This window comes from Astatotilapia calliptera, chromosome 16 (genome assembly GCF_964374335.1).
Source record: "Astatotilapia calliptera chromosome 16, fAstCal68.1, whole genome shotgun sequence".
Lineage (NCBI taxonomy): Eukaryota > Metazoa > Chordata > Actinopteri > Cichliformes > Cichlidae > Astatotilapia > Astatotilapia calliptera.
Window position 1 is genome coordinate 5,589,100 of NC_137437.1, and position 25,802 is coordinate 5,614,901.

The 25,802-nt window shown below is 38.3% G+C and overlaps 1 long non-coding RNA gene across 1 annotated transcript; it reads left to right on the forward strand.

Moving 5' to 3' along the window:
- Positions 1-17,508: 17,508 nt before the first annotated feature.
- Positions 17,509-20,151, forward strand: LOC145420974 (uncharacterized). Its single transcript, XR_013902219.1, has 3 exons — positions 17,509-18,039; positions 18,156-18,259; positions 18,364-20,151. It is a non-coding gene; the product is annotated as an uncharacterized LOC145420974 (long non-coding RNA).
- Positions 20,152-25,802: the final 5,651 nt, after the last annotated feature.

The following is a 25,802-nucleotide window of genomic DNA, read 5'->3' on the forward strand; positions in this document are numbered from 1 at the left end:
TTGTCGCCATTATCGTTCTCTTTCCAACACAGTGTCTTTCAAAGCTCAGGCATTTAAATTTTTTAAACTGTGTGGATCAAAGTGGAGGGATCACATTTTAGTCATTCAGTGATTCAAAGAATATGACCTTTTAATATTCATTCAGATGTTTTCTGACTCTAAATGTTCTTTTCTCATTTCTTAGGGTTTTCTAATTTACATTTAAAACATTTTCAGTTTTTTTCCAACTCCTCCTTCTGTGTAACCTTCAGCTTTTAGCAGTTCAGCACCTTTGTTTTCAGGTTAAATTCGTTTTTTTTTTTTTTTGTTTTTTTTTTATCTCATTCAATATTTTTAACTCAAAATTCAGCAATTAATTCATTTCAGTGCATACATTCAGATTCAAGCATTCACACTGCAGTTTCTTCAGAAAATGCACTTTCTAGTTAGTGTGAATGCTTGAAAAGCATTCACAGTATTGTTCTTCTAATCTTTATTAGTGTGAATGCTTGAAAAGCATTCACAGTATTGTTATTCTAATCTTTATTATTAGTGTGAATGCTTGAAAAGCATTCACAGTATTGTTATTCGAATCTTTATTATTATTATTATTATATATTCCGTACGTTTTTTGGCATCTCACTCCTTCAAAACCGTTCAACTTAGAAAAACCATTCAAACACCGTTAGATTCCTATTCTTTTGGACAACACTGCTTCTATTTTTCATATTTTTAACATTTATATTTTTAATTTTATTCAACTTTATTCAACAAAAATTTATAATGTATTTCAATGGGGAGACCCTTCAAATCCTCATTCAACTTACTCATTTTTAAACTCTTACTACTTCCACATACATTGACATAGAGCCACCATTCAAACTTTAAAACGAAGACAAGACATTCAACTATTCAACTTGTATTTATCTTTTCAATATCTATTATACTTTTTCTTCAGTTCCAGTTTAAGTTTCATGATGTTTTTTCACCCGTTTCAAAGTTTATAATGGGTGTGTATGGGACGGAATGTTGGGGCTAGAGTGAGGCAGCTCAACTGCTAGAGTGAGAGGAGCAAAAAAATTAATCTTAAAATCTTTTTTAAAACTGCTGCTGTGTCCGCAGCGTTTGCTCTACAGGTATGATTTTACCCTCAAAACGTAGCCATCACTGTCCTCTTTCATCCAATGTGTTTACTATTGTCCTAGGTGTTATGGTTCTTTCATAAATGTCACCAATGCACAGCCTCCTCCCTCCAACTCTTCCATAGACTCTAATGTTAAAATGGCTCAGAAGGTTCGTTTGAAAATCAGAAGAGCATGGTGTCTTTACACTGTCACCACGTCCATATAATAAGCTCCACAGGCATGAAAACTGAGAATTAGGTAGACTAGACATTGCTGTCGCTCACGGTGAAAGAATTTTGTCAATACGACTTTTACTTTTCATTTGGGAGCGATTTGTTTCGGCCTGACTTTTCTGTTCATTTTAAGCAGCAAAAGTGAGGCGCATGTCTGTGTACGTGTGTATGGAGCCATTGGGTGCGGTCACTATAGCAACCAGGCTCACACCTGCCTGCTTAACGAGCTCTGCCTGCCACTCTGCCAAGATTCATCTTAAGCACTTCTCTTTCAACTGCTGCTGTGTCCACAGTGTTACAGCCATCATTTTACCCTCAAATTGTCGCCATTATCGTTCTCTTTCCAACACAGTGTCTTTCAAAGCTCAGGCATTTAAATTTTTTAAACTGTGTGGATCAAAGTGGAGGGATCACATTTTAGTCATTCAGTGATTCAAAGAATATGACCTTTTAATATTCATTCAGATGTTTTCTGACTCTAAATGTTCTTTTCTCATTTCTTAGGGTTTTCTAATTTACATTTAAAACATTTTCAGTTTTTTTCCAACTCCTCCTTCTGTGTAACCTTCAGCTTTTAGCAGTTCAGCACCTTTGTTTTCAGGTTAAATTCGTTTTTTTTTTTTTGTTTTTTTTTTATCTCATTCAATATTTTTAACTCAAAATTCAGCAATTAATTCATTTCAGTGCATACATTCAGATTCAAGCATTCACACTGCAGTTTCTTCAGAAAATGCACTTTCTAGTTATTATTATTATTATATTTTATTCTGTATTCCGTACGTTTTTTGTAATCCTATAACTTCAAAACCGTTCAACTTAGAAAAACCATTCAAACACCGTTAGATTCCTATTCTTTTGGACAACACTGCTTCTATTTTTCATATTTTTAACATTTATATTTTTAATTTTATTCAACTTTATTCAACAAAAATTTATAATGTATTTCAATGGGGAGACCCTTCAAATCCTCATTCAACTTACTCATTTTTAAACTCTTACTACTTCCACATACATTGACATAGAGCCACCATTCAAACTTTAAAACGAAGACAAGACATTCAACTATTCAACTTGTATTTATCTTTTCAATATCTATTATACTTTTTCTTCAGTTCCAGTTTAAGTTTCATGATGTTTTTTCACCCGTTTCAGAGTTTATAATGGGTGTGTATGGGACGGAATGTTGGGGCTAGAGTGAGACAGCTCAACTGCTAGAGTGAGAGGAGCGAAAAAATTAATCTTAAAATTTTTTTTTAAAACTGCTGCTGTGTCCGCAGCGTTTGCTCTACAGGTATGATTTTACCCTCAAAACGTAGCCATCGCTGTCCTCTTTCATCCAATGTGTTTACTATTGTCCTAGGTGTTATGGTTCTTTCATAAATGCCACCAATGCACAGCCTCCTCCCTCCAACTCTTCCATAGACTCTAATGTTAAAATGGCTCAGAAGGTTCATTTGAAAATCAGAAGAGCATGGTGTCTTTCCACTGTCACCACGTCCATATAATAAGCTCCACAGGCATGAAAACTGAGAATTAGGTAGACTAGACATTGCTGTCGCTCACGGTGAAAGAATTTTGTCAATACGACTTTTACTTTTCATTTGGGAGCGATTTGTTTCGGCCTGACTTTTCTGTTCATTTTAAGCAGCAAAAGTGAGGCGCATGTCTGTGTACGTGTGTATGGAGCCCTTGGGTGCAGTCACTATAGCAACCAGGCTCACACCTGCCTGCTTAACGAGCTCTCTCTCTCTCTCTGCCAAGATTCATCTTAAACACTTCTCTTTCAACTGCTGCTGTGTCCACAGTGTTACAGCCATCATTTTACCCTCAAAACGTCGCCATCGTTGTTCTCTTTCCAACACTGTTTTTCAAAGCTCAGACTTTTACATTTTTTAAACTGTGTGGATCCAAGCAGAGGGATCACATTTGAGTCATTCAGTGATTCAAAGAATATGACCTTTTAATATTCATTCAGATGTTTTCTGACTCTAAATGTTCTTTTCTCATTTCCTAGGGTTTTCTAATTTACATTTAAAACATTTTCAGCTTTTTTCCAACTTCTGCTTCTGTGTAACGTTCAGCTTTTAGCAGTTCAGCACCTTTGTTTTCAGGTTAAATTTGGTTTTTTTTGTTTGTTTTTTTAAAATTTCATTTAATATTTTTAACTCAAAATTCAGCAATTAATTCATTTCAGTGCATACATTCAGATTCAAGCATTCACACTGCAGTTTCTTCAGAAAATGCACTTTCTAGTTATATTTTCTTATTCCGTACGTTTTTTGAAAGCCTACTCCTTCAAAACCGTTCAACTTAGAAAAACCATTCAAACATCGTTAGATTCCTATTATTTTGGACATGACTGCTTCTATTTTTCTCATTTTTAACATTTATATTTTTAATTTTATTCAACTTTATTCAACAAAAATTTCCCATGTATTTCAATGGGGAGACCCTTCAAATTCTCATTCAACTTACTCATTTTTAAACTCTTACTACTTCCACATACATTGACATAGAGCCACCATTCAAACTTTAAAACGAAGACAAGACATTCAACTATTCAACTTGTATTTATCTTTTCAATATCTATTATACTTTTTCTTCAGTTCCAGTTTAAGTTTCATGATGTTTTTTCACCCGTTTCAAAATTTATAATGGGTGTGTATGGGACGGAATGTTGGGGCTAGAGTGAGGCAGCTCAACTGCTAGAGTGAGAGGAGCAAAAAAATTAATCTTAAAATCTTTTTTAAAACTGCTGCTGTGTCCACAGCGTTTGCTCTACAGGTATGATTTTACCCTCAAAACGTAGCCATCGCTGTCCTCTTTCATCCAATGTGTTTACTATTGTACTAGGTGTTATGGTTCTTTCATAAATGTCACCAATGCACAGCCTCCTCCCTCCAACTCTTCCATAGACTCTAATGTTAAAATGGCTCAGAAGGTTCGTTTGAAAATCAGAAGAGCATGGTGTCTTTCCACTGTCACCACGTCCATATAATAAACTCCACAGGCATGAAAACTGAGAATTCAGTAGACTAGACATTGCTGTCACTCACGGTGAAAGAATTTTGTCAATACGACTTTTACTTTTCATTTGGGAACGATTTGTTTCGGCCTGACTTTTCTGTTCATTTTAAGCAGCAAAAGTGAGGCGCATGTCTGTGTACGTGTGTATGGAGCCATTGGGTGCGGTCACTATAGCAACCAGGCTCACACCTGCCTGCTTAACGAGCTCTGCCTGCCACTGTACCAAGATTCATCTTAAACACTTCTCTTTCAACTGCTGCTGTGTCCACAGTGTTACAGCCATCATTTTACCCTCAAATTGTCGCCATTATTGTTCTCTTTCCAACACCGTATCTTTCAAAGCTCAGGCATTTAAACTTTTTAAACTGTGTGGATCAAAGTGGAGGGATCACATTTGAGTCATTCAGTGATTCAAAGAATATGACCTTTTAATATTCATTCAGATGTTTTCTGACTCTGAATGTTCTTTTCTCATTTCTTAGGGTTTTCTAATTTACATTTAAAACATTTTCAGTTTTTTTCCAACTCCTTCTGTGTAACCTTCAGCTTTTAGCAGTTCAGCACCTTTGTTTTCAGGTTAAATTCGGTTTTTTTTTTGGTTTTTTTTAATCTCATTCAATATTTTTAACTCAAAATTCAGCAATTAATTAATTTCAGTGCATACATTCAGATTCAAGCATTCACACTGCAGTTTCTTCAGAAAATGCACTTTCTAGTTAGTGTGAATGCTTGAAAAGCATTCACAGTATTGTTCTTCTAATCTTTATTATTATATTTTATTTTTCCGTACGTTTTTTGAAAGCCTACTCCTTCAAAACCGTTCAACTTAGAAAAACCATTCAAACATCGTTAGATTCCTATTATTTTGGACAACATTGCTTGTATTTTTCTCATTTTTAACATTTATATTTTTAATTTTATTCAACTTTATTCAACAAAAATTTCCCATGTATTTCAATGGGGAGACCCTTCAAATTCTCATTCAACTTACTCATTTTTAAACTCTTACTACTTCAACATACGTTCACATAGAGCCACCATTCAAACTTTAAAACGAAGACAAGACATTCAACTATTCAACTTGTATTTATCTTTTCAATATCTATTATACTTTTTCTTCAGTTCCAGTTTAAGTTTCATGATGTTTTTTCACCCGTTTCAAAATTTATAATGGGTGTGTATGGGACGGAATGTTGGGGCTAGAGTGAGACAGCTCAACTGCTAGAGTGAGAGGAGCAAAAAAATTTATCTTAAAATCTTTTTTAAAACTGCTGCTGTGTCCGCAGCGTTTGCTCTACAGGTATGATTTTACCCTCAAAACGTAGCCATGGCTGTCCTCTTTCATCCAATGTGTTTACTATTGTCCTAGGTGTTATGGTTCTTTCATAAATGTCACCAATGCACAGCCTCCTCCCTCCAACTCTTCCATAGACTCTAATGTTAAAATGGCTCAGAAGGTTCGTTTGAAAATCAGAAGAGCATGGTGTCTTTACACTGTCACCACGTCCATATAATAAACTCCACAGGCATGAAAACTGAGAATTTGGTAGACTAGACATGGCTGTCGCTCACGGTGAAAGAATTTTGTCAGTACGACATGTACTTTTCATTTGGGAACGATTTGTTTGGGCCTGACTTTTCTGTTCATTTTAAGCAGCAAAAGTGAGGTGCATGTCTGTGTCGTGTGTATGGAGCCATTGGGTGCAGTCACTATAGCAACCAGGCTCACACCTGCCTGCTTAACGAGCTCTCTCTGCCACTCTGCCAAAATTCATCTTAAGCACTTCTCTTTCAACTGCTGCTGTGTCCACAGTGTTAAAGCCATCATTTTACCCTCAAAACGTCGCCATCGTTGTTCTCTTTCCAACATCTTGTCTTTCAAAGCTCAGAGATGTCAACTTTTTAAACTGTGTGGATCCAAGTGGAGGGATCACATTTGAGTCATTCAGTGATTCAAAGAATATGACCTTTTAATATTCTTTCAGATGTTTTCTGACTCTAAATGTTCTTTTCTCATTTCTTAGGTTTTTCTAATTTACAATTAAAACATTTTCAGCTTTTTTCCAACTTCTTCTTCTGTGTAACCTTCAGCTTTTAGCAGTTCAGCACCTTTGTTTTCAGGTTAAATTCAGGTTGTTTTTTTTGTTTTATTATCTCATTCAAAATTTTTAACTCAAAATTCAGCAATTAATTCATTTCAGTCCACATGTCTGTGTCCGTGTGTATGGAGCCCTTGGGTGCAGTCACTATAGCAACCAGGCTCACACCTGCCTGCTTAACGAGCTCTGTCTCTCACTCTGCCAAGATTAAATCAAAAATGTGTGTTACATCTAAGCAGTTGTAGTAAGATTAACTTTTTCAATAGGTACAATAAGACAGGTTTGACAGGCTTTTGCCACAGATTAACAGTATGTCAGTAGTTAATATAGGCTAACTGAATAGAGCCCTGAATTATTGCCCTGTTAAATTCAAGTTGATTGTGTATTGGTGGACTTGTCTTCTCCACACAGGTTTTTCATACCTCGGCAGTTTTAGTCAGTTGATGACTTTAAAATAATCTTTTCTGACTGGATAATTAAAGCTCACAGCATCTACCTGTCTGTAGTGTATTTTCCCACATTTTAAATAATCGAATCTCATTTAATGTCTCTGTTTTTAGTCTGTATAGTTTATCTCCCCACGAATACGCTCAAAGTAGTCTTAAAATAAAATCCATAAAACAGTTCAAGATGACATACTTTTTATTTGCTAATTTAATGCCAGTTGCCCTCTTTCCTGAGTATAAGCGAATGAGTGACATAAAGAGAAAAAGTACCAATTTGTATGCTGGTGAGTCTTGTGTATTTTTTTCTCTGTCTCTCTATGACAGAGAAATATATATGCTCATTATTGATGTTAAACTGATGCTCAAATTTCCAAGCACCACCTGAACGCCTCATCAGTCTTTAACTAATCACTGCACCAACTGCCGTCATTCCGCTTTGCTCTCTGCTGTGGTAAGTACAATACACTCAGTACAGCACGGTTTTAATTTTATGATGGTAAAAATACATGTTTGACATTTAAACTCACATATCAAGTCTTTTTAAAGTTCAACAGAGTTCAAAGAATAAAGAAAGCAAAAAAGAATAACCTTTGCTACCATTTATATAGGTTTATGACTTTTGCTGTTAGCAGCAGTGCTAACGCTAGCTTCAATGCTAATGCTAGCTATAGTGCTAACACTAGCCTTAGCAGTTGTTAACTGACAAAAAGAATATTCTTGTGATATTCCTGTGATATTTATTGGCGGTCAGTGAGACAAAAGTAACAAATGAGATTTATTATTGCCATTGTGCCTCAGTTTTAACAGTAAGAGTGCTAGTTCTACCAGCAGTGCTAACACTAACTGAAGTGCTAACGCTAGCAGGAATGCTAGCGTTAGCAGCGATGCTAAGGCTAGTAACAGTCTAACAGTAGCCTTATATAAGTACTTAAATAAATACTTCAGTTAATTAGTTTGAATTATAAAATGGCTGCTGTATCAGCTGGTGTGCTATATTACTCTATAATTACCCTGCTGACTATAAGTTCAGTGTATCATGTCGTGTGGGCTTTGTTTTTTTGTTAGTCTGATAACACTGTACAGACAACTAACATGTTATTTCTTGTCTTACACTTTCAGGAACTTGACTCACATCTGTGCTTTCCCTGGTAGGTGTGCACATACTGTTAGAGAAGTACACCAAATTTTTAAAAAAAGAGTCTGACTAATATAAGCTTTAAAGTGATGGGTTCAAACTTTGTGCTAGACCTTTTAAACACATTTTTATAATAAATACACATAAGTTCAGCTTAACAATTGGGCTAAAATATTTTTTTCGTACATTTTTGCACATTACATGTGATTAGTTAACAATTCACTCAATCATATTTGTATTTAAAAATATTATTGCTGAATTTAATTAAATATTTATTCTTTTAAAAAGTGCCAAATTGTGCAACTTTTTGCACATGGCAGCCGACAACAGTTTAGCTTGAATATTTGTTTTGTCCTTTTTCAGTAGTCACAATTAGTTCATACAATTACCATGTGATATAATTTTATTAAAATTATTTTTTTTTTCTTGTTTTTTGTTCACAGTGTGCAGAAGAAGAACAAGGACCAGATCTCCAGTCTTCTATCTCACATCCCAACCCCCCAACCCCTCTATCTTCTGTCCTACTCCACCTGTTGTCTCTGCCTTCTTTCCATCTGTATTTCACCCTGTGGTTTGTGAGAAATTTTGCCAAACCAAGAATCTTATTGCGGTTTGATTTAAAGCCGTGTCTCTCCTGCTCTGTCTGTTCTCTCTGCTAAATTTTCTCTCTACCTGTTTTTCACTCTTTGGCTTGCTGCTGAAAAATGCACAAGCCAATAAAACAATAAAGAGTGCATATTTTGCCTCAACCTGAGAACAAACTGAACAAACAAAGAAAACTCTGCGGTTTGATTTAAAGCCGTGTCTCTCCTGCTCTGTCTGTTCTCTCTGCTAAATTTTCTCTCTACCTGTTTTTCACTCTTGGCTTGCTGCTGAAAAATGCCAAGCCATTAAAGCAATAAAGAGTGCATATTGCCTCTACCTGAGAACAAACTGAACAAATAAAGAAAACTCTAATTCACGGTTTGATTGTGATTTCCCAGCCGTGTTTCTCCTGCTCTGTCTGTTCTCTCTTCTAAATTTTCTCTCTAGCTGTTTTTCACTTTGCGCTTGCTGCTAAGTTGTGCCAAGCCAATAAAGAGAGTGCATATTATTCTCTCGACTGACAAACTGTCAAACAAACAAAGACATCTGTTTCTGAGAAATAAAAACTGAAATATAAAGACAAAGAAAACATCTGCTCTGTGCCACTCTTATTTTATAAACATATTTTCTAAAGACTAAGAGAAACACTTGTGTAAAAATGCCAAGGAAGCAGAAAAAGTCACAAGCTGCAAAACAACGCTGGAAGAAGTTCCATGAGTTTCATGAAGTACCAACATGTGAACAAGCTGAGTGTGATTTTCCTCAGAGCTCTGCAGAAGACTTTGTGTCTGCAAAGACCAATGCTGATGGTGTCAAACAGGCAGGTCAACATGTTCCTGCACATGTACAACAGGTATCCTATGCAGATGCTGTAAAGATTGGATTGCAGCATGAATTTAATGATCATCAGGTAAACCATAGAGACCAACCTGAGGTGTCAAGTGCCCCACAGGTGGGTTATGCTGATATTGTAAAAAGAGGCCGTCACAGTGATGTGGCAGGACCATCTCATGCAGAAAGAGTGAACTTTGAAAACCAGCCCTCTGTTACACATATCTGTGCATCTCACAGCCAGGCTCATCCCAAATATGGAGACTCCAGAAACAAGCAGTGCACATGTAACTCACTCACATTTCTTGCTTTCCTTCATGAGAATGATAACATGACTACAGCTGACCTTAATCTGGTCTTGGATAAAGGTGATGTGATGTACAAAGAGGCCAAGAAAAGATTTCCTAAAAATATTCATTTGGCAACCGATGAGCTGCCAGACAAAGTTGATGCTCGCTGGTCTATGTATGATGTCGACATGACACAGCCTTCCCGGTATGGGACATTTGAAGAACCTCCAGAGGAAGCAGTAGATACCTTTCTCAGCTTAGAAGCAGGACTGAGCTGCCTGTTGTCAGATGTGCAGTATGCCTTATTGATTATGAGTGGATTGTGTATCGCAGTGTTCAGATCCACATCAGGCAAATATGGTTTCTTTGATCCACACTCCAGAACACCCAGTGGTCTTCCTCTAGCACTATGGTCACGTAATCGTGGTACAGCAGTGATGCTGAAATTCACACTCCTCAGTGACATGATTAAGAGGATCCAAGATTCTTATGAAATGATGGAGATATCACCCTCTTGTAACTATGAACTGAAGCCTGTGCAGTTCTACAGTATGAGCACAGTCAACCTGAGTGATACTATCACAGACACAGTCTGCAGACCAACAGCTGCCACTGCTGTGGCATCTACTCACTCTGATACAACTGTTGATGAAGCAAACTCCTCTACTCCAAGGAGAAACACAACGACTGATCTGACTGAGAACATCTTTTGTCAAATGTCCATTTGTACGCCACCGGTGAAACAAAAAGAAGTCCACGTGACTCAGTTCACATCATATGAAGATCAGAATGAACCTCCTAATATACCAACTGAAGAACTATGCAGTGAATTAAGTTTCCTTCCATCAAGTGATGCTTTTTCATGTCAATCAAATGCTGCCATAACAAATGTTGCTGCCTGTGACCTTTCTGATATAGTTTTACAAAAAGTGAAAAAAGTTAATAAACAACAAAGGCAAAAAGTGAGAAGAAGATTAATGGCATCAGAGAAACCCAGAAATCAGAGAAAAGAAAACCAAAAAAGGAAAGAACGACAAAAGTATGCTTCAAACAAAGAGTACAAAGAAAAGAAAAAGTCTTGCACAAGCGAGGCATATAAAAACAATCCTGAAGTCAGACAGAAATATATGAAAAGACGTTACTGTGAAAATGATGAATTCAGAAAGAAACAAAAACAATATGTTAAAAAACGTTTTTCTGAGAATGCTACAGTTAGAAAGAAACAACAACAATATATTAAAAGACGCTACTGTGACAATGCTGAATTTAGACAAAAACAAAAAAACTATATAACTAAAAGGTATCAAGAAAACCCTGAATTCAGAGAGAGACAGAGATCTCGAGTGACTCAGCGTTATGCACGTGACAATGCATTCAGAGTAAGACACAGACAACTAATGAAACAACTAATGCGAGACAGGTATCAAAGTAATCTTGCATTCAGGATTATGCACAACATGAGATGTGCAATGAAAATAAAAAGGAAATACAGATGGGTGAACAGACAAACCCAAGAGAGTGACAACAGTGTGATCAACGAGGCCATATCTGTGTTCAAATCACAAATCAAAGCTGGACCATCATACCCATGTACTGTCTGTTTGAAGGCTTCATTTCCAAACCAAGTACGACCCTGCACAAGGTCAAATTATGTCAAAAACCCACATGTGGCTGCAACATGTTTGACTGGAAGATTTGTTCATGTTTGTGATGAAAACTGCAGAAATGAGCAGTGCAATGTTCCCGATGAGAGAAAGAGAGAGTGGATTTGTCACACCTGCCACAATCATCTTAAAAATGGATCCATGCCAGCGCTTGCTGTTGCCAATAAACTGGATCTTGCTGATACTCCACCTGAACTGTCTGATCTCAACATACTGGAGAGACATCTCATAGCCAAGTGCATACCATTTGCCAAGATCATTCCTCTTCCCAAAGGCAGACAAAGAGCAATTAGAGGAAATGTGGTCTGTGTCCCATCAGAGGTACAGGAAACTGTTGAAACACTACCTCGATTGAGAATTAATTCTCAGGTCATGAGAGTAAAATTGAAGAGACGCTTGTCTTACAAAGGTCATCAGCTGTTTCAGACTGTAAGCTGGTCTAAACTTGTGCAAGCACTGCATAAACTCAAGCAGATTCATCCACAGTATAAGGATGTGAGCATCAGAGATGATGCTGAGCTGTGTGATCCAACTCTTCCTGATGAAGATGATGATGATGATGATGATGAAAACATGAATGAGGACGATTATGATGAGGCTGATTTAATGGAAATTGACAGCTGTGAGAAAAATGCACTGAGTGAAGCACAAAATATAAATGAACAGGACATTGACATGTTACCCTGTGATGGTGAACAATCGCATGAACAGATGAGAGATGATTCAGAGCAAGCAGATGGACTGACTAATGGTGGTTTTGCACTCGAGTCCTGTTTGCAGCCCCCTGATGTGGCTGAGGAGATATTATGTTTCAGTGAAGGAATCTACTCTGTTGCTCCTGCAGAGAGAAACAATCCAATAAGTTTTTTCAAAACACCTAAACTGGAGGCCATGGCCTTCCCTGTGCAGTTTCCTACAGGCCAAAACACACTTGATGAAAGAAGGCTGATCAAAGTATCCCCCAGTGGGTATTTCAAATCAAGACTTTTCTGCATTGATGATCGTTTTGCCAAAGACACAAACTATTTATTCTTTGCACAGTTTGTGACTGAAATACACTTGGCTACATCCAGCATGACAGTACAGTTAAGGAAGGCAAAGCCTCTGACCAGAGATGGTAGAAAAATAACCTCAGGCATGTTACAAGATAAACATGAGGTGGAGAAACTGGTGCGAAATAAAGATGCAGTGAGATTCATGCAGCCTCTGAGAGGAACCCCAGCCTATTGGGAGAAAACAACAAGAGATCTTTTTGCCATGATCAGACAGTTGGGAACTCCCACGTTCTTTTGCACATTTTCAGCTGCTGAAATGCGCTGGCCTGAAGTGATCGAGGCAATAACAAGGCAGCAAGGTGAACAAGTGAATTTTGAAGGACTCGACTGGTCAGCAAAGTGTGACATCCTGAGAAGCAATCCTGTCACAACAATGCGCATGTTTGACAAGAGAGTTGAAGCATTATTCAGAGATTTACTCTTATCTCCCGCAGAGCCACTTGGCAAAGTCATTGACTACTTTTACAGAGTTGAGTTTCAGCACAGAGGAAGCCCACACATACACTGCCTCCTGTGGGTAGAAGGTGCTCCTGTGTTTGAGGAGGATGATGAGCAAACTGTTCTTGATTTTATAAACAAATACATCACAGCTCAGCTGCCTGATCCACATAAACAACCTGAACTGTACAAAAAAGTAACAGAAGTGCAAAAACACAGTAAGAACCACACAAAGACGTGCTTTAGGAGTTTAAGCTCCGGGTGCCGTTTTGGTTTTCCCAAACCACCCTGCAATGAGACAATGATCACAAGACCCAGTGAGGATGATGCACTGGAAGTAGAAACGGCAAAGAACAAGCTCAGACCACTGAACCAGCTGCTGAATGAACCTGAAACTGCTTCCATGAGTTTAGAGCAGCTCTTGGAAAGATGCAAGTTGACACATGCAGAATATGAGAGATACCTGAATAAAATGAACATGAGGAGTACGATCATACTAAAGCGTGATCCAAAAGACTCTTGGATAAACGGCTATAATCCACATCTGCTTGAAGCCTGGAACAGTAATATCGACATAAGCTTTGTTTTAGATGCTTTTGGTGCTGCAAATTATTTAATGAAATATATATCAAAAAAAGAGGGCGGGCTATCTGAGTACCTGAAAACTGTCATTGAGAACTCCAATAAGGACAGTGTAAATGAGTGCGATGAAATGAGAGCCGTCATGCAGGCATATTCAAAGAAGCGAGAGATCAGTGCACAGGAGTGTGTTGCTCGTGCATGTGGTCTTCACATGAAGCAATGCTCACGTGCTGTAATATTCATTCCAACTGATGATAATCCTGTGAAAATGAGTCGTCCCCTGTCAGTTCTGGACAACACAACACCTGAGTCTTCCAATGTTTGGATGACATCTTTGAATGACAAATACAAAGCCAGACCTGAAACACCAGAGTATGAGGAGATGTGCATGGCAGACTTTGCTGCTACTTGCAGGATTGTCTATGGCCAACAGAAAAAAGGTAAAGATGTTTTGCCCCTTCTCAATGAGATGGGGTTTGTGCAAAGGCGCAAAAACAATAAGCCTGCTATCATCAGATTTCACCGCTGCTCACAAGAAAAACATCCAGAGCAATATTACGGAAGACTGCTTAAACTGTACCTTCCTCATCGTTCAGACCACGAACTGAAAACACCATCGTTGCCAACCTATCAGGCTTTCTATGGTGCTGGCTGTGTACAGCTACCAGGTACTGACCATCTTGAGTACGTGCAACACATTGTCAAAAGAAACAGAGAAAAATATGAGAAAAACAGTGAGGAGATCGAGAGCGCTGTTGAGGAATATGAGCAGAACAGAGGTGTGACTGACGAATGGTGTAATCTGGCACCTGAATCAGATCTCGTAAGGTTGCCACTTGTTGAACAAGAAAGAGAGCGAGACAATGAAAATGAACAGGAAGATGTGCCCGACTACAGCCGTCAGGCTGATGCTTCAACAGAAGTCAGAGCCATCAGGGAACCCCCTGCTATTGATCCCACATTGTTACGTCAGATGTTTCAAAATCTGAATAAGAAGCAAGCCTGCATATTTTATGCAGTTAGAGACTGGTGCATTAAAAGAGTCTGTGCTCTAAATCCAGAGCAGTTTTTCTTTTATATTAATGGTGGTGCTGGAACAGGAAAATCACATCTTATCAAATGCATCTACTCAGAAGCATCTAAGATACTGAGCAAAGTGCCCAGATATGCAGACGACATTGACATATCAAAACCCACTGTCCTGTTAACTGCTTTCACTGGGACTGCAGCTTTTAACATTTCTGGAACAACACTGCATTCTCTTCTCAAGCTGCCTAGAAGCTTAAAACCTCCCATTCAGGGACTTGGCAATCAGCTGGATGAAGTCAGATCAGAACTTTTGAATGCTGAAATAATCGTCATTGACGAAGTGTCTATGGTGTCAAGACATCTGTTTGCATATGTAGATGCAAGACTCAAACAGATCAAAGGGACTCGGAGACCCTTTGGAGGCATGTCAGTCATTGCTGTCGGAGACTTCTATCAGCTACCCCCAGTGCGACAGTCTAAACCTCTCTGTGTGCACGACCCGTCTGAGATCGACCTGTGGCGGGAGCATTTTCAGATGATCACTCTGACTGAGATTATGCGTCAGAAAGATGATGTTGTCTTTGCAGAGATGCTGAACAGAATTCGTGTGAAAGGAAAGTTGGATGAGCTTTGCGAAGCAGATAGAAATTTGTTGTCACAGGCCATAACTGAACCAGCCCATTGTCCAACTGATGCATTGCACATTTTTGCAACTAATAAAGAAGTGGATGCACACAACTCTGCAACACTGGCTCTGCTCCACACTCATATCATTGACATCCATGCAGATGATTATAGAAAAGATCCTAGAACTGGCAGAATGGCACTTCAAGACAGACCATTGAAAGGAGGTAAAAACGAGTTACCAGACACACTGAAAGTTGCAGAAGGAGCTCGTGTCATGCTCACCAGAAACATTGACATACAAAATGGTTTGGTTAATGGAGCTTTTGGAATACTACTTAGAGTAGTTCACTCTGAAAACGACCAACAAATCATCAAGCTTGGACTTAAAATGGATAATGAGACATCTGGAAAGAATAACCGCACACCAGCAGACGACATGGTGTACATTGAGAGAGCAGAGGAGAATCTGAAGCAGAAAGGAGTGGTACGAAGACAGTTCCCAGTGAAGCTGGCCTTTGCATGTACAATACATAAGGTACAGGGTATGACAACTACATCAGCTGTTGTCTCTCTTAAGAGCATTTTTGAGCCCGGCATGGCCTACGTAGCTGTCAGTAGAGTGACGTCTCTCAGTGGACTGTATCTTCTTGATATGGAGGAGAAAAAAATATTCACCAACCCAGAAATCACTGCAGCGCTTGAGAACATGAGACAAGCCAACCTTGATGACATGATGCCTCTTCTACACGTGAGGCAAACACTGAGCAGGTCAGAGGTTTTCACCATTGTTCATCATAATACAGAGGGACTGCCAGCTCACATTAATGACATCAAAAGTCACCATGAATTGTGTCTAGCAGATGTTTTGTGCCTAACAGAAACACACCTGCGGGGCTCTTTTGTCGCAGAGAGTCTCCACTTGGAAAATTACAATTTGTTCAAACGCAACAGACACCTGTCCTACACAAACTTTCCCCAGATGGCAAACAGAAGTGGTGGTGGAGTTGCTGTTTATGTGAAAAGTGACATTCAAGTGCATGAAAAACAGTACATCCATAATGTAACTGACCTTGAATTTCTGGCTTTAAAGGTTGAAGCACCAGTCAGTGCTCTGATTGCAGTTGTATACAGACCTCCAGACTACACTCTGAGGCCATTCCTGAAAAACCTGGTAAGCCTATTAGACTCATTGGAGATCATGGACTGTCATCCCATCATAGTTTGTGGTGATTTTAATGAGAATGTTTTATCCAGTGCAAACAAACCAATCCTGGAGCTGTTTGAGTCTAGGGGATACGCACAGGTCATCACTGCCCCTACCACAGAGAAGAACACACTGCTTGACCTAATTTTCATTTCTCAGTCAGATCGATGTCTCCATTCTGGAGTCATGAAGACATACCATAGTTACCATGACCCAGTATACTGTGTATTGTCCTGTGATGATTCATGATCTAGATCTTTGAATACAGTAAGTAATATCTATATTTTTGAATGACTTAAGAAAGTAGAGCGATGCTTGAACTCCAGAAAGAAGTCCAGACGCTTTTCTTTGCAAGCTCCTTTGACTACGATGACCTGGATGACTGAGAACCTTCACAGACATAAAGTGGAGCAATATTTAAAAGTTGACGCCCTGCATTGCAGTATAATGTTTGAATTGTTTACATAAAATACAATTACATGAATTAAGTAATGATATCAGTAAAAGATGACAATTTCATTTATTACAGAAAATCTAAAATTCACTAACAGTAACCTATAAATGTCAGAAAAATCAAATATAGCAGTTTAAAACGAACAGTGTAGGCATATCCTCTCTGCAGCCAGGCTTCAACATCCTGCCAGGCTGCCCCAGTCTCACTGTGGCTGGGAGGGAGGGAGGGTGGACCAGAGGATTGCCCACACAACACATAAATGTTCAACAGCTTCTTCATTGTTTCTGAGAGAACAACAATGACTAAAGGTTGCTTTTTAAAAAACAAACAAACCTAATTACAGCAATAATGACAGTTAAGCCACTTTATTTTGAAATACTATTTACAAAAATGTTATTATTTGGTTTGTTATAAACTTTAAACTTTTTCAAAAGTATACGATTATATTTTTGGACAAATTTTTCTATAAAACATACATTTTTATGAGCTTTTATCATGTTTCGGCCAGTGTAATCATCAGGGTGGGTCTGGGTTGATAACTGCACATTTCTGTCCAGAAATGTTTCAGCAGTGTTACATATGTAGCACATATGTTACACTTGCTTTCTGTTACCAGCTGATACCCTACATTTGTATAGACAATGGACAGTGTGAGGTTGGGGAGTTGAGTGTGTACGTGTGTGTGTGTGTGTGTGTGGGGGGGGGGGGTTAGGTTTCCTTTTTTTTTTCCTTTTTTTTTTTAAGAGAGACACAGTCCTCCTGTGTCTTCTCCAATCTTCACATGTAAAATCCAACAGTGTGAGGCACATAGCAGCCAGAAACTGTAATGCCAAAGAACAGAGAGGCTTCATCATCACCATCTTCATCACCGTACGATCAGAGCGTGAGACTTCACATCTGGAGCACAGGAGACATTCTGTGATAAGTCCTCCTTCTAGCTTGTCCCACAAGCAGTCGGTGAGATTTACTCACAACAAAAAGGGTTAATGACATAATTTCCATGAAAACATGTGTTCATTCTTTGTAAACTGTTTAAATTGTGTTTTCACTTGACCTTAGGAGTGTTAGAGTGTATTGTAATGTCTGTACTCAGGTGTTTCCCTCTGTGATCCATCCCCTTCAGAGCTGAGACACTCAGGACTGAACAGACGGCACAGTTTCTGTGACTGAGCCTCCAAAACACCTTTGAAACCACTCATGATAGAAGGGCTTCATATTTGCAGCAGCACTACTACAGGTATTCAGTTTATTACAGGATGTGTTTGTTTCTTAGGACCAGCTCTGAGTGCACACTACCTAACATATACACCTTTCTGTTCACTACAAACCAACTACTCTGGATCATACGGCCAGTTGGCAGGAATGTTGCTGCAGGAAAACATCCCTGGAGATCACCATCATTGTCAGACTGACTGTGCCTCCTCTGTGCAGTGTCAAGATCCTCCCTAAATGAGTGTGTAAGTTAACATTTTCATTATTTTATTCCCTTTGACAAGACAAGTATCACTGATATTTACATTTACAACTACATATGTTCCCGTTTTCTGCTCTTCTTTTAAAGTCCTCAGCTATCCTGCTTCTGTGCTGCTTGCCACACATCAAACTCTGGCCGGATGACAGGGAGGATCCACTCTGAAGTCACTGGACATGATGAGGATCATATGGGACTTCATAGTTTCACAGTAACATTGTGCTCTGTGATTACAGGTTTTAAATGGATACAATGACGGCCTCTCTCTGATCAACAGGCTAAAGGATTGTTTTCATTGTTAGTGCTCTGTACAATGTATGCTTATTTAGTATTTCATCACAGAGCAAACCTTTATTTATTTAACATATTTTTATTTTGTTTTAATGTTGAATTAACTGTAGGGATTTTTTTAAGTGGGCACTCGGGATGTCATATGACCAGAAATGTGGTAACTGGAATTCAACAGTATGGAAGAAAAAATCTGCTAAGAACAAAACACACACAAAACCCCCCAAGAAAATTCAAATTCATTCCATGTAATCCAATCTAAAACATTTTAAACTGCTGAACAGCAACACAAACAGTGTTAAAAAACAGTGTTAACAGAATGATTATGATGAGTTTGTACCAAAGTTTCAGGTCACATGGCACACCTAGTGTGTAGTGTGGAGTATCAGCTGGTAAGTATAGGTTTTTTCATATTTGTGTCCTTAGAGTTCAGATAGATAAAGACGTGTATAATAATTAGTCATAAGCACAACTCAAAGTCAGGGACTAACTAAATTTGGGACTTTGTGTCTGAGCCCAGGTTAAAACACTGTGTAAAAAAGCATTTAGCGGCATGGCTGAACAATGCTGTAAACTATTGATACTTATTTATCCATGTTCACAAAAAGGACTAATGTTTTTATTTGATTATTTGCATGTGTTAAACTGTGTCACCACCTTACGCTTTCATTTGAGTTTACTCAAAAGTCTCTATACAGTTCTCTTTTACCACTGTGTGGACTCTGTTTACATTAAAACATAAAAAAGAATGAGTAATAAAGAGATGTGTAGACAGATCAGTAGATTAAGTAGACCAATAGAAACAGTTGTTCAGCCATGTTCTAAGAAACCAACACAGTTTAAAGGTTCAGGATTGTGGTTTTAAAAGTGGAATTTTCATGTATTTCATATGTTGCTTATTATTTTTATTTACTTATTTAATTTAGTTATTTTTATTTATTCTACTAGTCCTTTTCAGAAAGAAGCTGTAAAATATGACTTAAGATTTTTATGTTATTTTCTATGACATACAAAACAAATTGATGTATATAATACCGGTACTATTAAACATGATATACATATGTGTATATGTCTGAAAAACATTATGCTGTATATGAAAGTTTGTATTTTCTCCAGAATGTTTGTTCATCTTTTCAGTTCAATTTAACAAATTTGTTTTTACATTTATTTTTATTATTTTTTTTATGAATTAGAGATTTATAAAACATAATTCCACTCTTTAAGTGATTAGAAGAATATGAACTTTTGTTATTCATTCAGAGGTTTGCTGACTACATTTTCTTTTTGTCATTACTCATCTTTTTCTAATTAAAATTTTAAACATTTTCAGTTATTTTCCAACTTCTTCTGTGTGAACATCAGCTTTCAAAAGTTCAGCACTTTTGTTTTCAGGTTAAAAATTCTTTATTTTCCAGCTAATTCAACATTTTTAGCTTAATATTCAGCAATTAATTCATTTCAGTGCATACATTCAGATTCAAGCATTCACACTGCAGTTTCTTCAGAAAATGCACTTTCTAGTTATTATTATATTTTATTCTGTATTCCGTACGTTTTTTGTAATCCTATAACTTCAAAACCGTTCAACTTAGAAAAACCATTCAAACACCGTTAGATTCCTATTCTTTTGGACAACACTGCTTCTATTTTTCATATTTTTAACATTTATATTTTTAATTTTATTCAACTTTATTCAACAAAAATTTATAATGTATTTCAATGGGGAGACCCTTCAAATCCTCATTCAACTTACTCATTTTTAAACTCTTACTACTTCCACATACATTGACATAGAGCCACCATTCAAACTTTAAAACGAAGACAAGACATTCAACTACTCAACTTGTATTTATCTTTTCAATATCTATTATACTTTTTCTTCAGTTCCAGTTTAAGTTTCATGATGTTTTTTCACCCGTTTCAGAGTTTATAATGGGTGTGTATGGGACGGAATGTTGCCGCTAGAGTGAGACAGCTCAACTGCTAGAGTGAGAGGAGCAAAAAAATTAATCTTAAAATCTTTTTTAAAACTGCTGCTGTGTCCACAGCGTTTGCTCTACAGGTATGATTTTACCCTCAAAACGTAGCCATGGCTGTCCTCTTTCATCCAATGTGTTTACTATTGTACTAGGTGTTATGGTTCTTTCATAAATGTCACCAATGCACAGCCTCCTCCCTCCAACTCTTCCATAGACTCTAATGTTAAAATGGCTCAGAAGGTTCGTTTGAAAATCAGAAGAGCATGGTGTCTTTCCACTGTCACCACGTCCATATAATAAGCTCCACAGGCATGAAAACTGAGAATTAGGTAGACTAGACATTGCTGTCGCTCACGGTGAAAGAATTTTGTCAATACGACTTTTACTTTTCATTTGGGAGCGATTTGTTTCGGCCTGACTTTTCTGTTCATTTTAAGCAGCAAAAGTGAGGCGCATGTCTGTGTACGTGTGTATGGAGCCATTGGGTGCGGTCACTATAGCAACCAGGCTCACACCTGCCTGCTTAACGAGCTCTGCCTGCCACTGTACCAAGATTCATCTTAAGCACTTCTCTTTCAACTGCTGCTGTGTCCACAGTGTTACAGCCATCATTTTACCCTCAAATTGTCGCCATTATTGTTCTCTTTCCAACACCGTATCTTTCAAAGCTCAGGCATTTAAACTTTTTAAACTGTGTGGATCAAAGTGGAGGGATCACATTTTAGTCATTCAGTGATTCAAAGAATATGACCTTTTAATATTCATTCAGATGTTTTCTGACTCTAAATGTTCTTTTCTCATTTCTTAGGGTTTTCTAATTTACATTTAAAACATTTTCAGTTTTTTTCCAACTTCTTCTTCTGTGTAACCTTCAGCTTTTAGCAGTTCAGCACCTTTGTTTTCAGGTTAAATTCGTTTTTTTTTTTTTTTTATCTCATTCAATATTTTTAACTCAAAATTCAGCAATTAATTCATTTCAGTGCATACATTCAGATTCAAGCATTCACACTGCAGTTTCTTCAGAAAATGCACTTTCTAGTTCACATTTGGGCTTGACTACGGGTGTATATAAAACACACACAGCCAAGGGGGGGACTTCAACCATTTTATTTAGGTCTTCTGAATTAAAGGTCCTAATTTTGCTTTTTGTTTGTTTGTTTGTTGGTTGGTTTGTTTTAAATTGAAGTGACATGCAAGGTAGTGCTGACTCAGCATACAGTAGCAAATTGTCAATCCGGTCTTTAAGTGATGACGTGATGAATCCTGCTTCCGGGCCCAAACTACCCTGCGTTTAATAAGACTGTTGTGTTTTTAACATGTTTTAATGCTTTGTATCTTATTCTATTTAATCTCAAAAAGCCCCTAAAAACAGTCAGTGACTGTTTTTCACTCGGTTTTTATTACCGCTAATCATTTTAAAGCTCAGTTTTTAAGACCTTAGATGTAACTATAGCCCAGCCCATGCAGCAGTATATGAATGACTAACCTCGTATTCTGGATGGATTATCTCAGTTGTTCTCCTGGCTGAAGTTTGGTCTGTTTACAGCCTGCCATCCTGCCATGCGACTGCATTTGTCCCTGACCATTGGGAGCCCTCGTGTTAACTTTTATCAAGTGGAAAAAATTAGCGTTCATCCTCCAGCTTCACTGTTTATATTATGCTAACATAGCTGTGTTGCTAGCGATCACGTAGCACATCGTTATATACCAGCTAGCCAAACTTCAGTAACCCTACAAACGTCACTGCTGTTTACTTTGTCTTCATTTATGTTGGAAGTGATAGCAGAGCTGTATGTTTGAATTTGTTTCAGAAATCTCTCAGTCAGAACATGGTATATTATATTTAGATGGAAACTAGCGAGCTAACTTCCTGCTAACTTCTGACTCCGTTAAATTTAATAAATTCCGTTTTCATGGATGCCTGGATGTTTAACTTAATTGTTACACCTGGTAGAGCAGCCACACTGATCATTTTATTACAGACGAAATAATTTAGACAGTTTTTCAACTCTCAGTGATCCCGCGGTGATCGTGTGACTTAGGGACCTGCAGCGGAGTTTAGACCCAGACACGGCTAGTGACGTCAGACTGAACAACCGGATACACACAGAGAAAAAAAAACGAACAATCATATGACCCCTATGAGCAAGCACTTTGGCGACAGTGTGAAGGAAAAACTTCCTTTTAACAGGAAGAAACCTCCAGCAGAACCAGGCTCAGGGAGGGGCGGGGCCATCTGCTGCGACCGGTTGGGCTGAGAGAAGGAAAACAGGATAAAAGACATGCTGTGGAAGAAAGACAGAGATTAATAACAAGTGTCTACCCTTAGCAGATAAACAGCCCAAAGTTTAATGTTTCCACCTGTGTGGTTGACTGTGGGGATGGTGTTCCTTGGGTCATACTCAGCATTTCTTTTCCTCCAACAATGGAAGGTCAAGCCCTTTCTCCCAGGTAGATGGTAAACTTAAGACAGGCTTGTACATGTGCCTTCTTGAGCACTGGGACCTTTTGGGCACTGCAACATTTAAGTCCATTATAGAATAGTGAGTTACCAATGGTGTTCTTGGGGACTGTGGTCCTAACTGCCTTCAAATCACAAACAACCTCTATCCGTGTAGTTTTGGAGCAATCCACCACCTTTCTCATAGCCCTCCAAGTCCTTACCCCACGAGGCAACATTTTGCCTGGAGCTCCAGACCAACATGATTTTATATTTCTTCTATTTCCAAATAATCACACCAACACTTGTCACCTTTGCATCACGCTTCTTGTCAATGGTAAAAGGAAAGCCACCTTCTTGCCACTGAAAACTCCAACTTTAACCCTATCATAGTTAACCCTTGAATCTTCCCTCTTGCTTTACGGTTTTTGGAGACTAAGTATATTTTTTATATACAGCTTGAGTCAAATATGACACAATCAAGCTCATTAGCTAGCTGAGCACACAGCAACATGTAGAAAATGGCTAATGTCATTAAAACTGACCGCATGAAATATTAAGTTTGAGAAATAGCTTTGCGTACAGTATTTCAGTGGGAATACACATTAATATGCTCAAATGCCTTCACATATCCAGTCTTTTCCCTCACTGACTTCTTACCAGGTGTTTTTACCAGGCTCTCTTGACCACATTTTTTCAACCCCATAAATCTTCCCTCCTATTATGTAACTAAGCTTTGTCGGAGGTCTTACATTCTTCTAAGCTACTCCTATAATTTGCTGTATTTATATGTACAAATGTAAAACAAAAATGTTTTCCTGTGCTTGTGTACATCTACCTAGCCCCATAAACCATCACACAATCTTATTTTATGATTTTCAGCTAGGGAGAAACAATGCCATAACATGCTTGGTTCTTTACAGCAGCTTCTATAAAACATTGTGAAGGTTTCTACAGTTGTATTGCTGTGTTAGTGCAGTTGTGTTGTGATCCTGTATTTTGCCTTTAGAAAACTAATCAACATCACATTCAGGGTCTAGCGGGTCTTAGCGAATGGGAGTTCACTCACGCCTGCTGCAGCGTTACTGCTTCACCAAAACTGGAGAATGTGTGTCAGAAAAACAATATGTGGGAATAACACCAGGGTTACTGCCCAGGGAGTTGCATGCTTTTCAGAGTGGGTCAACAGTATAGCAAAGGGAGGGAAAGCATACTGATTGCTGATTTGTCTGAAATTCATGACTGGGATCGAGTGTGACCTCACTGTGCATCGAGTTCGGCGTTGGCTGAGGAATCTCATGGAGAAGCCAAGCGGCTGTTAAACAACCTTTATCATCCTTCTGAAAATAAAAGCAAATCTTTCTTTTGCTACGGGAGCAACTTAAGGTCTGGAAGCGCAAACTGCACCTGTAAAACTAGCAAGAGACCTAAAATAGAGTACGAACCTCAAGAATACCTGTATTCTTGCCCTTAAAAGTTTGTAGACCGATCCATTATAGAGAACAACAGCATTGCATAAAAATACGAAGCAGCAGCAGGAAAAAACAAGAACAAAGGCAATTTCAAATACTACTCGATCAGTTTGAATTATAAACACAGAAAATTGCTGTCAGATTTTGATCCGTGCAATAAAAGCTGGAAGCATCTGGTTGGTAAAGGCTTCACTTTCAGTGCGACAATGATCCCAGACACGACGCCAGTGCAGTAAAAGCATACCTGGATAGAAAAACACACAATGAATTCCACATTGGACCTCAACATCATAAATGCACCCATTTCTCATTTTTCTACTGACATATAAAGACAGTGAGGGGTCGCTCAAGACTTTTGCACAGCATCAAACAACTTGATTTATTCTATCTTTAGAAGATTTTGCTGCTCTGAACATGTTCCTCTATTTTGCTCTGTTACCCCCATAACAGAAGTTTGCAAAAATCAGGAGGCCAGCAGGTGTTAGGGTGCCTGCTGGTTGTCAGATATGGCTGAGAGAGATCAGCCACTCATGAGTTCTTGAAGAACTCATAGTAAGAAAACCCGTTTTTGCCTGTAGTTCCTCTAACACTGAGCTGAACCTCTCTGTTTGTCCGACAAAGCTGTGTTTTGACTAATTCTCCCAACCTGCTGTGCAACCTGTCTCCCTAGCAACATCAGCTTGTGCCTGTATATCTCCACATCATGCATTAGTGGAAAACATGTGGCCCATAAGTGTACAGATGTGAAAGGTTTTGATGATTCTGTCTATATTTCTTTTGGTGTTGACGTCTTACAAAGTTTTCTTGTAAATATATGAGTCAACCGTGGCTGCCGGTGTTGAAGGTTTTTACAAAAACTCATAAACAAGGGTTAGAGAAACCATCACAAAGCCCCACTTAATTCTTCCTCTGCCGCTGTGTAGGAATCATACTGGGGATTTTTTGTAAGAATCCCACCATGATTTGTGAGCCTTGATTATATAATAATGTAGCTAGGGATTGTTCATAAAAAAAACTTAATTTCAAGTTATCAAACCGATTCAGAGATGTCCAAGGAGAAGAAAAACTCATGGAGTGATAAAGGAAAAGATCAAAACTTGGAAAACATGTAAGAGAAAACCCAATAGAGGAATGGAAACATGGACACTTGTTCCCTTTATCTTTGGTTTTAAGATGCTCGTAATGAGTTTGAACTCTAATGAAAACCTCCAGTCAAAAGACGTCGACCTTGAGCGTGCAGTGTTCTTTAGTTCCTCAGTCAGAATCACCCCCCGCAAAGTCGCTCAGCTCCAGCCTTCACAAAGGGACTTCACTAACCAGTAGGTGACGTCACGGTTGCTGTGATGGCCG